Raw genomic sequence first — 15,138 nt, 5'->3', positions numbered from 1 at the left:
GAGGTGTCCCACAGTCACCACTGCTGAAACACAGCATCCACTGCCTCACCGTCCTCACATCTGCTGTTTGATCTCCATGAACTTTCAGCAAGTGTCGACGAATGTCAGAGGGTGCTATTGTTTCCACATGGAGGAATTCAATGACAGACCTTTGCTTCATCCGTGTTTCCATATCAGATGCCTTTTTGTCAGACAGCCCCTCTGCCGCTGTTTGGCACGTGGCAACAAAATATAAGGGGATACTGGCAGGAAGGTTCAATGTCTACTGCCATATCACCAACTTCTACCTCTGATGTTGTGGGCCAACGTGATCAAACAGAAAGAATTATTTTTGGAGCAGAGCTTGTATGTTAAATGTAGCCCTTCAGCCGTGGGTGTCACACTCTACTACTGCAGGCATAGTCTGTCACTTAAGATCAGCCAACTGAGAGGCAAAGATAACTTAAAATTATTCATATCTTGTATTCTGCCTTAGCAGTTCTGTCTGAGAACCTGCATCTCAAGAAAGAACTTTATTCTTGATCTAATTATTCTCATTTTGTAACTGCCTGTTGCATTTTTTTCAATCTCCAGGCTATACTTATGCAGGCAGGTTTGCACAGATCTATTTCCTCCAAAAAAAAAAAAAAAAAAAAAAAAAGGGGAAAAACTTGTGAGGCAAGTTTTGGTTCAGCGGTTCTATACTTGTGGTACTGGGGCAGGGTGCTCTGCTTTGGAGCTCCAAAATTTGTAGTGATATGGTTTTTGGACCAGGTGAGCCTTAGACTGCAGTGCCCCAGACACCTGTACAGGTTTCACTTGCACCAGTCAGGCAATAAATGCTTGTTCACCAGGAGCCAAAAACATTAACTGAGGAATGTTATATCTTGTACTGCACCTTATTTTTTGCACTATTTTAGCAAAGAAAAAGTGTCTGAGTGCTGGAATTGGACTGGAGAACTCTGGTGATGCCAAATGAACTGTGGAAAATTGCTATGCCGGTTTTTCATTTTTTTTTTCACTGACCAGAGATATAAAAAGTGTTTGAACAATCGTAAAGTGATCCTCATGCACACTGCTCTCTAATGCTTCCTGGATGGAAAGCTTGGGTAGTGTTGAAGTTAACAGTAATCTTGTTGCCAGTGGTTTTTGGCTGCCAGCACCAGCTCAGGTTCTCTAAATAGACACAACCAATTAGTGGTGTTTCCCATCCTGCTTATGGATGTAAGTGATTTCCAACAGAGAACAACTCGGAGAGGTTTCTGCAGGATGAACCAATTACCAACATCCCATCGGCAAGGCTGGTAGCAGTGCTCGAGCTGTGCAAAGCTGGAAGCCGTTCTCACTGCATGCCTCTGTTTCACGGGTTTGTATGCATTTCAGTGACACCAGAAACCGTATCTAGGAAAATAATGCTGTGATGGTGATTTAAAATGCTGTTTCAGCAATGCGTTATCATCTTTTGTTACAGTGATCAGAGCACAATTGTAGGTCAAGTAAGCAGGGTCTGTATCCAGCATATATGTGTGTACTTTTTATCTCCATCGTGTCTGCCTTGTTAAGTTTAGCCTGCTGATAAACGTGCTTTATGGAGACAGTCCTGTAATGCAGAATTATTGTTTACTTGTCTTCATAATCCTCCCCAAGTGGCTACATCTTGTTTGCTTGCACGGTCTTCTGAACCGCTTGCTTTAGTTCAGAGTAACTTACTACAAATTATTCATTATTTACTCTTAAATCAGTTATTTATTTACTGCCTTCTTTGCAGTAAAATGGATCTTAGAAGGTAAAAGGACCAGGGCTGTAATAATGACTTGTTTTCAAATAAATCTGTGTAAAGTCTATCAAAAAATTGTTACAGTTCAAGAGGGCTGGGACCCAGTGAGTGGCTCTTGTAGGCCACAGCATCATTAGATTTAGAAACAAATAAGAGTTCTCTGAAATATGCAGCAATAAAAAGTAGATGTTGAATTGAAACTTTCAGCTACTGCTGCTCAAATTAAGTGCTTCCCCCCACCCCTTGGTATTGTAATACAACTTTTTTTTTCTATTAACATATGAAATACATTTTTTTCTGAATTACAGTCAGGCACAAATCTTGCTGCTTCTAATTGTAATCTCGCCAGGTTGTCCAAATAAATAACTTCAATAAGTCATGTAAAAACCTGATCAGCTGAAAGTATGTTCACTCCCTTGGTTCATTCTTTGTTTTATATTGTCAAGCTAATCACTTGGAGAGCTCCTTTCAATGCATTAGCTACTGTCTAGCATAGCACTTACTTGAAGCACATCGAGGTTAGAGATGCTCACGCTGCTTCATTAAATCACCATGGTCAAAATTTTAATGGAAAGTAAAAGGAATATTTGTATCTTCAGGGACTATTGTTGCCTTTAACCATTTTGAATGATTAAAATATATAAGTTAGTATTGCTTAGTTCATTTTAATACGTTCAGTGGTCTGGAAGCAATGTTTTTTATTTATTTTTAGTTCGTGCTCATATGTATATAGAATACATACTGAACTTACACAGTAGTTTTTGGCAGTTTGAACATAATTGTTAATTAACTTCTCTGCTTAAGTTCCTACAAGCAAAATTGTAGTTGATGAGAGGTAATGCTAAAAACAATAAATCCTGAGGCTATTTCATAAGCATAGTCATTTAACTTAGATTCTCCATCAATGGAGAAAAATCAATTCCTAAAGGCCATATTATTGTGAATTTCAATAGCATGTTCTGTATTTAGAAATACTACAGGATTCGTATGTACATGACAGCATGTAGGAAGGAAAGAATTGAAAATTGTATGGGAAGCCCTGATGCACATGGATCTTTACAAAAACAGAGGTGTCGACAGACCTAGCCCTGCAGATATAAAACAGGGTCTGGTATTGTGCCAATACTCTGCATTAATCTTTTAGTATTTTGCAGAAATAACTGAAATGCCTCACTTTCAAAATCTGTATTGTTAATATTGAACATTGAGCAGAGGACTGAGTTTCACAGTGTGGTGTGTCTTATTAGAGTTAATTATAGGGGATTGCAATAGCAGTATTGAACATATTTCCCCGAAAGGATAAGAACAGTACTTACCTGTTGTAGAGTTTAATTGAATGCTTAATTTATTCTTCAGAAAGATGTCTGTTCTCTCTAGAGAAAACATTGGTTGAAGTTTAAAGAGTGCTTGTTCTCTGATCTCAGAGAACAAATAGCCCACGTGGTGGTCTCTCAGACATGAGCAGCTGTTCTGCCTTCTGAAGTCTGAACCACACTGCTTTTCTTGGGGAGAAAAGGAAAAAAAAAAGGGGGATCCTGGCCATTTTGCTGTATTGATGCTTGGGAATCTCATTCTGAGAGGAGAAGTTTCTGTATTTAGGAAAAGAGAAGGGAAAACTGTACATAGTGATTGCTGCATGCCTAGTAGCTTTGACAGCATGGGATTTTGCAAACAAAAATGTAAAGAATTTGAAAACCAGCTCTGGGGAATGTGGTTTTGACCAGACAGTACTGTATTACCTCCAAACTGACAATGATCTCAGGCATGCCTGCTTAAATTCATTGAGCAGAATGGCATGTGGAACGAACATGGAGTTTTCTCAGAAATCCCTGAATGGTTGGGAATTCTAAATTTCTGCTGCATCCTCTAACCAACCTTGCGGAAACAGAGGATGCCTGAGATTTTTCTTAATTTTAGAGCTGGCATAGATATTATTCTTTTCACTTTCTTTCCAGCAGTTTTTATTGAGCTAAGAAGGAACTGTGCAGCTCAAAATCCAAACAGAATATGAATCTGAGATCTAAACCTTCATTTGATGGGATCTAAGGAAGATGATTCTTCTTTCAGGGGAAAACTGTTAGTTATTTGAGATAAGGTGGAATATTTGTGTTCCAAGTAAATAATACTTCTCCCTCTGCATAATAATATATAACATAGAATAATATGCTATTGATGAATGCATTAGGAAGCAGGCTGAAGATGCATATGTTAGCAATACAGCACAGTTTGAAAAAGCATTGCCATCCCTCACTGTTTCTGGACACACAAGACTGGTTTGGAGGGTTTGCAGTAAAATGTAAAACCTCACATACCTTTCACTGTCCTTCAGCTGCTGCTGTTCTTTGCAAACTCGTTTGTGTGAGCTGCATTACACAGGGGACAAAAAGCTTATCACTGCAATAAATTACTTTTTGCTGATGGACTGCTGAGGAGGTCTTTTCGCCTGGGGACACTGTTTCATTCATCAATTGGCTGAGTTCCTAAATTCTGCATGTACCACTGGAGCTTGATTTATGGGGGTAGATTATTGGTACTGCATTGCGAGATGGCTACCACAGCACTGAAATGTGAAGGCCCACTGCAACTTGAGGAGGCTGATGAGGCTGCAGAAGGCTTGTTGCTTCCTTCTGAGGAAGACCTGTTGTCTGCCCCAGGGCTGCTGAAAGTTGACAATGTGAAGCAAGGTAGAGGAGCATGGAACAGTGAAGGTGCTTTTCCCAACATACGGATGGGAAATGTTTAATAACTCAGTGTATAGAGGTATAACGATCACCACAATATTTGTCTACCATTGTCAGGTGGGTAGTTACAAGTATGCAGTAGGTAATATTAGATACAATTAGATATGTTTTATTTAAAAGAAATGCACCCTACTTGAGAGGCTTGCAGTTTTCTTTGTTAAGCTAACTCAAAGTGGTGATACAAAAACATTACTGGGTTTTCTAAGAGCAGTACAAGTGGGTTCCTGCTGCTCATCCCACTGATGCACTTGTGGACCAGCAGCCTTTAAGAAGCCTTTGTGATCAGAGAGGGCAGCTCTTGGGGCTGAGGCTTCTGCTGGAGGCTTTGCTTGTCTATTGAGTTGATCATAGCTGTTGCCTGCCAATGGTCATTCATGGCAGCAAGGAACATCTGAGTAGAAATAGAAAATGTCAAAACCTTTATGCAAGACGGAGGCATGAAATCTAATACTTAAAAACCCTGAATGGTGACTGTTGTACTTGCTGAGCAAAAGCTTTCCCGTATCCTTTCCTCTTTTGTGTTTTCAGTGTTTGTTTTCAGATGATAATAGATAACTAACTTCTTCAATCAAAAAAAAAAAAAAAAAAAAAAAAGAGAAAAAAGGAAGTTTTATATAATTCCCATCATAAGACTGCTTTGGAATACATAAGAGGCTTTGTATTATTGTCTGATTCCTCCTGGTCTTTCTGCTGTGTGACAGTCACACATGCAAAACATAGTTTTCTAAGCACCATTGAAATCTATTGATTTTTATTTTAGACTATTCTTGCATAGGTAGAAGTAATAGACAGGAGCTGAGAATGAGGTCCCTGACACAGCCCAGTAACTGCAGAGCACTGCTTATTTCTCTTGGTTGCTGGGGGTCCATAGGGAGCATTCCTTTCCCCACTTTCTTCGAAGCAATTGAGTTGTCTGCAGGGTTTTTTGAGTGCCTTTAGGGGAGCAGTCTGCAGGACCAGAATATTCTTCTTCTGTGATTTTGTTGTAGGCAAAGGCATGCAGCCTTCTTGCAAGGAAACTTCCTGTAGAGTTTAATTTACTTAACAAAGAATCTGACCACCTTCTGTCTTAGACAGCAACAGGAACTAAACTTCTGTCATTACAAATGTTTGTTAATGTCTCTATAAGTGCCACATCTCGTTGTTGCAATATTTTTGTGCTTATTGCTGAAAGAATTCCACAAACAAAATCCAAAGAAGCAATTCTATACGTCAGAGTATTTAAATTGGTTGTTATTAACAAATGAATTCAATTTTTATATTTAGACATTAAAAATAAATAGCCTGACATAAAAAGTAACTTGAAAGTTCCACTAAGAATTCTTAGTTATGTGGGGACTGGAAATGAAGCTCTTCAATTGCACATTTTAAAAAGCATCTCTTCAGAGGCAAAGTTCAGGACTTAACCAAATTCACCTAGTGTTACCTTAATTAATACTTTTTTAATAATTTTCAAACATGAAATTCAATTATAATCATTTGTAACAGCTTTAATATGTAGGAGAAAATGTACCTTAATAAATATGTTAATAATAGAAAACTCAGTGACAGAAGTTTCTGTAACTGAAGTGACTATGCTATGCAGCAAAGATATAAGGGCTTAGAAAAATTCATCTCTTTGATTTGTCAAAAGGAAAAGTTCTCTGTATACCGAGCACTAAGCAATTTGAAAAGTCTGATCTTGTCTTTCATTGATAGAGAGTGCAGAGTTGAGTGAAAGAGGTAGAACTGTTTGTGGAGACGAACTCATCTAAATTTAATTCCTTTCTGTTTGTAAAATATTGCAAGATCTTGCTCAAGGGGTGCTTTTTTGGAGTTAAGTTGGTAAAGAAAATTAATGCATTTGAAGAACATGAAAACTTAATCTCATTTATTACTTCTAATTTTTCTCCAAGTGAATTCTTCTCTGGGCGGAGGAATTAGAATGAAATGGAAATTTAAGCAGATTCATTTGGCCACGTATGGCTTATATTTTTACTTGTGATAGCAGCAATTAAAAAATGTTCTTTAACTTGCACCTGCCCCCATTGAACTTAAGGTTGTCTTTCAGAGATGATGAGGGAGCTGAAAACAATCCAGTGCTGTGTGTAATACTCTGGGATCTAAGGTTTAGAAGTAATGATTTTCTATCAAAAAAGCATCACACTGAGTTTCTGTGTCTTTATTGCCAAAGTCTTGCTTGAATATCTTGGTAGTGCATATGGCTAGTTCTTACTTATGAACATTTATAACTCTTTTCTAGATGACTTTGTTTATCTGTTTCTGTCATTACAGGCATGACATAATGTCAGTCAGATTTTGTAGCCCTTGGCCACTTGCATGTGGCTGCTGCTCTCCTCTGCTTGCCAAATGCTTTGTCATGCTGCTGCAGCAGGGTGAAGAAGAATCTGGGGCAGATGCGTCTTGACCTGTATCTTGAAGTGAAGATGGCACCTTAAATATAAAGCGATCCTTTGGCCTTCTTGCTTCAGTTGCAGGAAGTGTTAGGCTTGCAGGCTCTCACATTGGTTGGGAAATTCAGCCACTCGTATATCTGATGGGAAAAGAACATGGCAAGCTGCAAACAATTCAGGAGATTCCTGGAGTCCATTGGCAATAACTTTCTGTTCAGGTATTGGACAGACCCACCAGAGGTGAAGCATTGCTCGACCTGCTGCTCACCAATGCAGAAGAGATTGTTAAAGAGGTTAAGATTGGAGACAGCCTGGGCTGCAGCAACCATGCTCTGGTCAAATTCATGATCTCAAGGAATGTGGGCCTGGAAAAGAGTGGAGTCAGAACCTTGAACTTTGGAAGAGTGAATTTTAGGCTGTTAAAGCAATTGTTGGAAGAGATCCCCTGGGAAAACATCCTTAGGGACAAAGGAACAGAGCAGAGCTGGCAGCACTTTAGATGCCTTTACTGAGATCACAACAGCACTCTATCCCCCCTAGCATAAGAAATTAGGCAGATGAGGCAGGAAACCAGCCTGGCTGAGCGAGGATCTGCTGAGCAGGCTGAGGTGAAAAAAAGAAAAGTATAAACAGTGGAAGTGGGGATGGGTGGCTTGGGAAGAATATAGGGATACTGTCTGGATGTGAAGAGATGGTGTCAGGAAAGCCATGGTGCAGATGGAATTGAACTTGCTAAGGGAGGTGAAAAACAAGAAGAAATTCTGTAGATACATTGGGCAGACTAGACAGGCAAAGAAGAGTGGATCCCCTCTGATAAGTGAAAAGGGAGACCTGGCCTCTTCAGATGTGGAGAAGGCTGAGATACTTAACAAGTTTTTGACTTAGTTTTCATGGCCAGTTAGGCTTCTCATGCTTGTGTCCCTGGGTCTCCTCTGAAGAAAGGTTGAGGGAGCTGAGCTTATTTAGCTTGGAGAAGAGAAGGCTGTAGAGAGACCTCATTAAGGCCTTCTAGTTCCTGAAGGTAGCATATAAATAGCAGAAGGGGGACTAACGTTTTACATGGTCTTTACATGGTCTGATAGTGATCATGGGGGAATGGCTTTAAACCAAAAGAGGGAAGATTTAGGTTAGATATTAGGCAGAAATTTTTCACTCAGAGGGTGATGAGGCACTGGAACATGTTACCCAGATGCCCTGTCTCTGGGGGCATTCAAGGCCAGGTTGAATGGGACCCTGGGCAGCCTGATCTAGTGGTTGGCAACCCTGCCCATGGCAATGGGTTAGATGATCTTTAAGGTCTCTTTCAGCCTAAGCCATTCTAGAATTCTATGATTCTATACGTAACATTTGATGAAAAATGTCACAACTTCCCTAAACTAAGGAGTAGATAATGGAGTTTTCAATACATGCATTTTTCTTGGCTTCTACACAGTATATGCCTGTATAGAATAGCTCATGCTCCTGGTTTTTCATGCAGTATGTATTCACCTAGGAGCTATAGCTGGACATATATTTCTTATAAATGAAATACTGTGTGATAATTTATGACATAAAGAAGTAAAATGAATGCTTATTGCATTTATTTGTTTTTTCATTCCAGTACTATTCTATTCATATTTCTGTTAGTTACCAATCAACATACATGTTAATTACTCCCTCTTAATACTTCTCTTTTGTATTTATAATTGTTTCATTGGAAACGGCAAGAAGAACTTTAAAGATTTCGCTTTCTTGTCATCTCTTATACATTTTTTGCTTTTTCCTATCAAGGGAAGAAACAAAAGAAAGTTTACTTGAATACAGCTTAAAATGAGTTCACTCTCAGCTTATCTGATTTGATCAATGGTGACTTAATGCCAGACTTGCGGTGTTTCAGGTACTTTAATTGATTTTTTCACTTATTGTGGGTCTGAAGGGAATGGTTTCATTGCTTAACCAGTAGATTTCCTTAGGATTCTCATTTGTTTAGTCAAAAGAACCCTATGACAGATTTAAGGTAGTAGTTGGGCATTTTTTTGTCAACTGAATGCATGTTCTGCTGCTGTTCGCTGGGATAATACAATATAAAGAGAGCTATGGCTCTGGGGACCTGAAGTGAAGTATATTTGGCTGTATGCTATAAATATGCGCTACAACTGAGCACAAACTAGTTCTTTTATGATTCATAAATGCTTTATAATCCATTTACTTATTTATTTATTTTGGTTGCTCTCTGAGTCTATAAGCAGAAGTGGCTGGTGACTGTGGTTAAGCATCTACAGAGATGCTTGCTGTCATGGAACTCTAGGCTGAGGAGCCTCTGCTGCTGGTGTATGGAGTTTGAAAACCTTTTAGCTTCATATCTCACTCTCAGCCCTTCTCCTTGCTGACTGCTCTGTAAGAGGCTCCTGGGGAAGATCTTTAGTATGACACAAATAAGAGTTTCTGCCTTCAGCTCCCCTTTCCCCCTCAACCCCAGAAAAAAACAACCCTGACTCCTAAAACAATTGAATGAAGAAATTTGTCATGCTCAGCACTGTGCGGACATAGACAGAAAATATTCCCAAATAATTTACCATCTCTGCGCAAGATGTATGTGGAAATGAAGGGCACATTTCATTGTTCATTGCTGTTCACTGTGTAGCTTTTTTAAAGGTATGTGATTTCTGTGCTGGCCATCAGTGCTCATATAAAAGGTTATTCAGGAAATAATTAGCTGTGAATGTGTTTGCTCCTGTGCAGAGGCCATCTATTGAAATTGTATACAAATTATCAAACTTACTAATTAGCATAGATAGTAATGACATCTCTGCTTTTTCTTCTCCTATTGTTGACCCTGGAAGAATCTCTTTGTTTGCTTGGGTATTTTCACCTAGTTTTTTCTAAATTCCTAATTGCAATTAGTATTTTTGTAGTTGCTTTCCTAGAGTGCTTTGTGTGCCATAAATCATCTATTTTTATCCTGCCTAGCCATCAAAAATGTTGATCCATGGGGTCAAATTGTACATTTTTTCTTCCTTTAACACTCTTTGTATTTATTTATTTTTCATTTACTATTTAATCCATCCTAATATACTTATCCTTCACGTCAGAGCAGTGAACTTTTGATTTCTTTAATATGTCTCTTCCTTCAGGCTTTTCTTTTGTATTATTTTCTCGTCAGAATATCTGTTTTCTATGATTTCTGCTCTGGGTCTTAACACTTAAATGTTCAATGGATGGGTTGGTCTAAAGTTAGTGTGTGTTGCAAGTAAAGATAAAATCTGATCTGGCAACTGCATAGTAAATCTCAGGACATGTCTGAGCACATGTTCTTCCACTGTGAAGACTATTATTTAAATAACAAATACATTAGTTCACTCCAAATTAGAGGATGGGAATACTGAAATGACTGAAGAAAGTTAATGCAATGCAAATTAGTACACGTATATCATTAATTTGACATCTCTCTACAGTACAGTAGTCCAAGTAAGTTGTTTTCCAGTAAATAAGAATGTCTTCTCTGATTAAAGGGTAGTAATTGGCTTTTGTATGTTAATGGTGTGGCCCAGAGCAATTTTATAATAACCTTTTAAATGCTTGTAAAAAAAAAAACAACAACCCAAACAGCAAACAAACAATAAAACCAACCCCAGAACATAATTAATAAAACAAACCCCCAAAGCCCATCAAACAAAATGCATACACAGCCACCCCAACACTCTATTACTTTCAAGAAATGCAGTTACTTAAGTTACTTAAGTTGCTCTTAATTCATCTTAGTGAGCTGTCAATAAATTTCACTCTATCAGATGCGGAATTGAATTAGCTAGGGTTGTGATTTACATGATTTCTGCTTGCTTACGTTATTTACAATTTCTAGTAAATGTTGCCCGTGCAAAATAAACGTGCTTAATTTGTAGACAGTGGTGAGAAATTGTTTTTCATTTTGGTGTTAATAAATGTCACCAAAATGCTGTCTGTTTTAAGGCTGAAAATATACAGTTCTCTTGCCAGAGCCTGAAAATGTGTTATAATGCTTAGATAACAGATTCCATATTATCAAAGACACAGTATAAAGCTGGAGTGATTTATTCCAAAAGGAAATGAAGATGCTGCCTTGCCAAAAATGATGTTCATGTTGAACCTAGAACTGGTAAAGGTTAATCTGTCTTTCCCTCCCAACTTTTACCAAGATAACATAAGCACCAGGTGCTTTAACTGCAGTTTTGTTTTATGTCAGATTATTTTCAGTCTTGATACTGGATGCTGGCTGATTCTGGCTGTCCCATGGTGAGATGTGCTACTCTGTGCAGTGCTGGTTGTGTCTGTATCCTCAGGCATGTTTTCTAGACCCAAATCAGCAGGTCCAGCACAGCCTCGCACTTGCAAAGGCTTCAGCAGGTCACCTGCTCCTGACACATTTTTCTGCCATGTCTAAGTGTTTTTGTGCCATCCTTCCTTGCCTGAGTTAGATGTGGTGATGCTCACCTTAGACACAGACTGATTCTTCAGTGGATTGTGCACAATGTGACCTGTGCAAAGCCTGATAATGATGAAAGGCAGGTGAATGTAACTACAGAAGTCTTTGCAAGTTTGACTTCCAGCTGGGGTTTGCCCACTCTGATATACAGGTATGCTATTCCCTGTAAGAAGTCCAAGAGGTGGAACACCTTCTCTAGGAGGAGAGGATGAGAGAGCTAGAATGGTTCAGCCTGGAGCACAGAAGTCTCTGGGGAGACCTGAATGCAATATTTTAGTATATAAAGGGAGAGGGGGCTGTAAGGAAGAAGGGGACAGACTCCTTAGCAGGTTTTATTGTGATAGGACAAGGAAAAATGGTTTCAAACTAAAAAAAAAGTCCATTATATGAGGAAGCAGTGTATGCTTAGAGTATAGAAGAGTACCTACTGCTGGGTAAGGATTTGAGGAGTCCACTTCTGTCAAGTCTCTGAAATCTGTGGAAGATATGGCTTGTGTATTGAATAGGAAGTTAAAAGTTGAAGGTGAAAATAAAATATTTAGCTTACAGATAAATATGAATAAAACTGTCTAAATATAATAGTTTTAGGAAATAAAATTGATATGACTACAAAGAAAAAGATTTTGCAAGCACTTTAGAAAATTATAAAAGAAAATACCACAAAGGACTTGAGGATTTTTTTCAAGAGGATGTTAAATATTGAAGGAAAACTTGCACATTTCTAGAGTGGAAAACTATTGCATCATGAAGGACATGGTTCTCTATCTTTATCATCTTCCTTATTCCAAGTTCAGGTAAACATGGAAATACAACTTTAAAACTGCAACTTTTAAATTGGAAAAAGTCCTTGAGAGAGAAGGTAAGAGAGGGGAAAAAAAAGTAAATAAGGAAGAGAGCTTTCTGATCTTACTGAGGGAGAACATATGGTACCAGTGTTTCAGGACTTGTCATAAGGAAGAAAGACGTAAAAAAGATTACAGTCTGTCTTGAAATGAAAAATATTGAGATCTTTTTTTCTTCTTTTGAACACATTGAGATCAGCAGTACATCATAAAGAAGAAAAAAGGAAGGATTAAATCCTTGAAACTGAATTTAGTGGAAGAGAACCTGAAAAATTCAGTTTTCCTTCAACACAGATAGTGAGACTATACCAAAGTATGGATTGCCAGCCTGCTAAACCCAAAAGAAAATGATTCCAAAGAAAAGATAGGGAAAAAAGTTAAGAAAAGAAAGAGGTTAAAGTTTCTATAAGATGACCTGTGTTATTCTATATACATGCAAGGCAGAAAATATGCAAGGAAGAAAAAGTGAATTATAAAGGGAGAAAGATAATATTTTCCATGAAGTTGGAAGGAAGGACACATTCTGAACAAACAGAAAGGAGTAAACAGAATGTAAGCAAAGGAAAAATGTGAGGACAGGGTTATAGAAATAGATTTTAAGAAAAAATGATATAGAATTATTTGAAAGATGATGATTATTTCCTTAAATGTAACAGATGATTTTGCACATTTTTATTATGAATTATGCGCTGGAAAAGTAATAACCCTCCCCCCCAGCAATTATCTACTATCTAAAATATATTTGCCTTCATTTAGAAATGTAGAAAAGTAATCTGTAGATGTTTGTGAAAGGATCTTAAATAAGATAGCAAACATAGATATCCATTTCTATACTGCACTATGTAAAAGAAAAAAAATTAAAACTACTGCACTGATAGATTTAGTTGCAATCATTCAAGTAGGAAGCCTTTTCTGGAATGAAGTAAGGATTTTGTAATATACAAAAAGGAGAGAGCTCAACAAAATGCTTATAGCATAGATCTATTTCATTAATAAATGCTGGTGGTGAGATTTTTGTCAGTATGTTGGCAGGTATATTAGGAAGTGCTTTAGTTAGATATATGCACTTAGATCAATTGGGAATTTTTATAGGCAGTCTATTTGCAAATACTATTGTGAGAGCCCTGGACCTGCTGTGTAAAAAGCTTAAAACATGGTTATTTTGTCTTTTCTTGATGCAGAACCTCATTATTCAGAATGCTTGAAAATAAGAAAAGGAATACATTTTCAGTAATTTGTTTTTTCTTCAACTTGTCTTTTCTTCTGCATCTGGAGAAGATGCAAGTCTGCTTGTTTCTAGCTATGGTTTCTTGCTTATAATTTTTATACTTTTATTAGATGATTGTCTGTTTTTTCCCCCAATTTTTTTAGCAACTGAGATAATTTTTCCTTTGTATGTGTTCTTACTCATTATTATTACACGAGTTCCACAAGCTAATTTTAATATGCTTTAATAATATTTATGGTCCAGTAGACCATATCTCATCTTTGTATTTTCATTTTAGGTTTACAGATTTTTTTAAATCAGTGTGTCCTCAAAGTTGAAAGAGTTGGAATCTCTAGCCCCACCTTACGCTTGAAAGGTATGTACAGAAGTTTTCATACACTTTCACAAGCAGCAGACGGCAATGAGCTGCACTCATTTGGTGCATCTGGGGTTCCCTGCTTGCATACAACACTGTGAGCTCGTATACAAAAATTATGAGTTCTCTTCAAAATAGCAAGACAATAAACCACAGAAAGTTGGCATCCTTTGAGTGAAGACGGATCCTGTAGAGAAATTAAAATGTAAAGCACCACTAAAGAATATTTTCAGTTGGAGAAAGGATGAGCTGAGGCAGATGTCAAGATAAATGTATTTTACACCTCAAAAGCTGTCACAGCAGAAGTGCTAGCCTGTGGTTTGGTGATGGAATATGAAGATAGCAGATGGTGTCAGAACACAGATATCTGACAGAACAGAACTGAAGAAGCAGAAAGCTTCAAGTAACTAACAGTTTTGAGCGTGTAGGCTTTAGAAATGAACCAAGGAAAGGCAAAATCAATATGCCACTGTTGTAGACAGTCAGTAAAAAAATGTACAGTGAGTTTAACATCATCCTAACAGATCAGTCAGCAAACACCCGGGTTAGCATACTACTTGCAAGCCTAAGGAAAGGACTAGTTGAAAGCCTGTATAGAAATGAATTTCAGTAGATCTTGTGCTTTTGAGTGTAGGTGCCTCTGCAACAAGTATGTTAAAGTGAAAATCAGGTTAGAATTCAAAGGTTCTTGTATCGTTTCCAGCTCATTTCTTTCTGCAGATAAAATGCTTCTTCCATTAAAAAAAAAAAAAAAAAAAAGATTCTTTGCATTGCTATGGGCCTCTGAAATGCATAGAGATAAATATATGAGACCATATATATACAGACCAGTAATAAGATCCTCTCCTAACTTCCCCAAGTTAAAGACCTAGCTTTAGAGTCCTTTTTTTTTTTTTTTTTTTTTTTAATTATTATTTTCTTAAATGGGAAGTTCATTCTGATAACTTCCTGAGGATGAGCTACTAAGACTGTTGTTGGATATGATGAGTCATTAGGTCTCTCAGATAACACCTTACAAAGCCAATTTGAATAAACATTTTAATTTTTATTGTAACTTTTTTATTGCAATCATCAGATTACAATTGGGCAATGCATGCTGTGTAAGAGACCCTACAACCTTTGTACATTGCTGTTTAATGCATCTCTTCGATGCCATATGTTTGTGGGACTTCCAGTTGAAAAGCCATGTGAAGTTTTCAGAAAAGCTGATGTAAGAAAATCTTACATATTCTTTATGAATGAAATATGTTTCCAAAACCCACAAAAAATGAGTTTTCTCTGTGGTTAGTGCAAGATAAAACTTAGGAAATGTTGCTACTACTCAAGATGCTGTTCTCAGCTCAGCATTCCCCCAGAAGAAGAAACATTTTCCACTCACATTC

At 37.6% G+C, this 15,138-nt stretch overlaps 1 long non-coding RNA gene across 2 annotated transcripts in view; it reads left to right on the top strand.

Annotated features, from left to right (window-relative positions):
- LOC116226157 (uncharacterized) overlaps window positions 1-15,138 on the top strand; it is a 100,057-nt gene that overhangs the window by 60,216 nt on the left and 24,703 nt on the right. For both annotated transcript variants that reach the window (XR_016465832.1, XR_016465831.1), the window contains one exon: window positions 13,679-13,756. This is a non-coding gene — a long non-coding RNA (uncharacterized LOC116226157). The remainder of the gene's footprint in view (window positions 1-13,678; window positions 13,757-15,138) is intronic.

This window comes from Phasianus colchicus, chromosome 4 (assembly GCF_987193195.1).
Source record: "Phasianus colchicus chromosome 4, bPhaCol1.hap1.1, whole genome shotgun sequence".
NCBI classification, from domain to species: domain Eukaryota; kingdom Metazoa; phylum Chordata; class Aves; order Galliformes; family Phasianidae; genus Phasianus; species Phasianus colchicus.
This window is presented reverse-complemented; position numbering and strand designations above follow the sequence as displayed.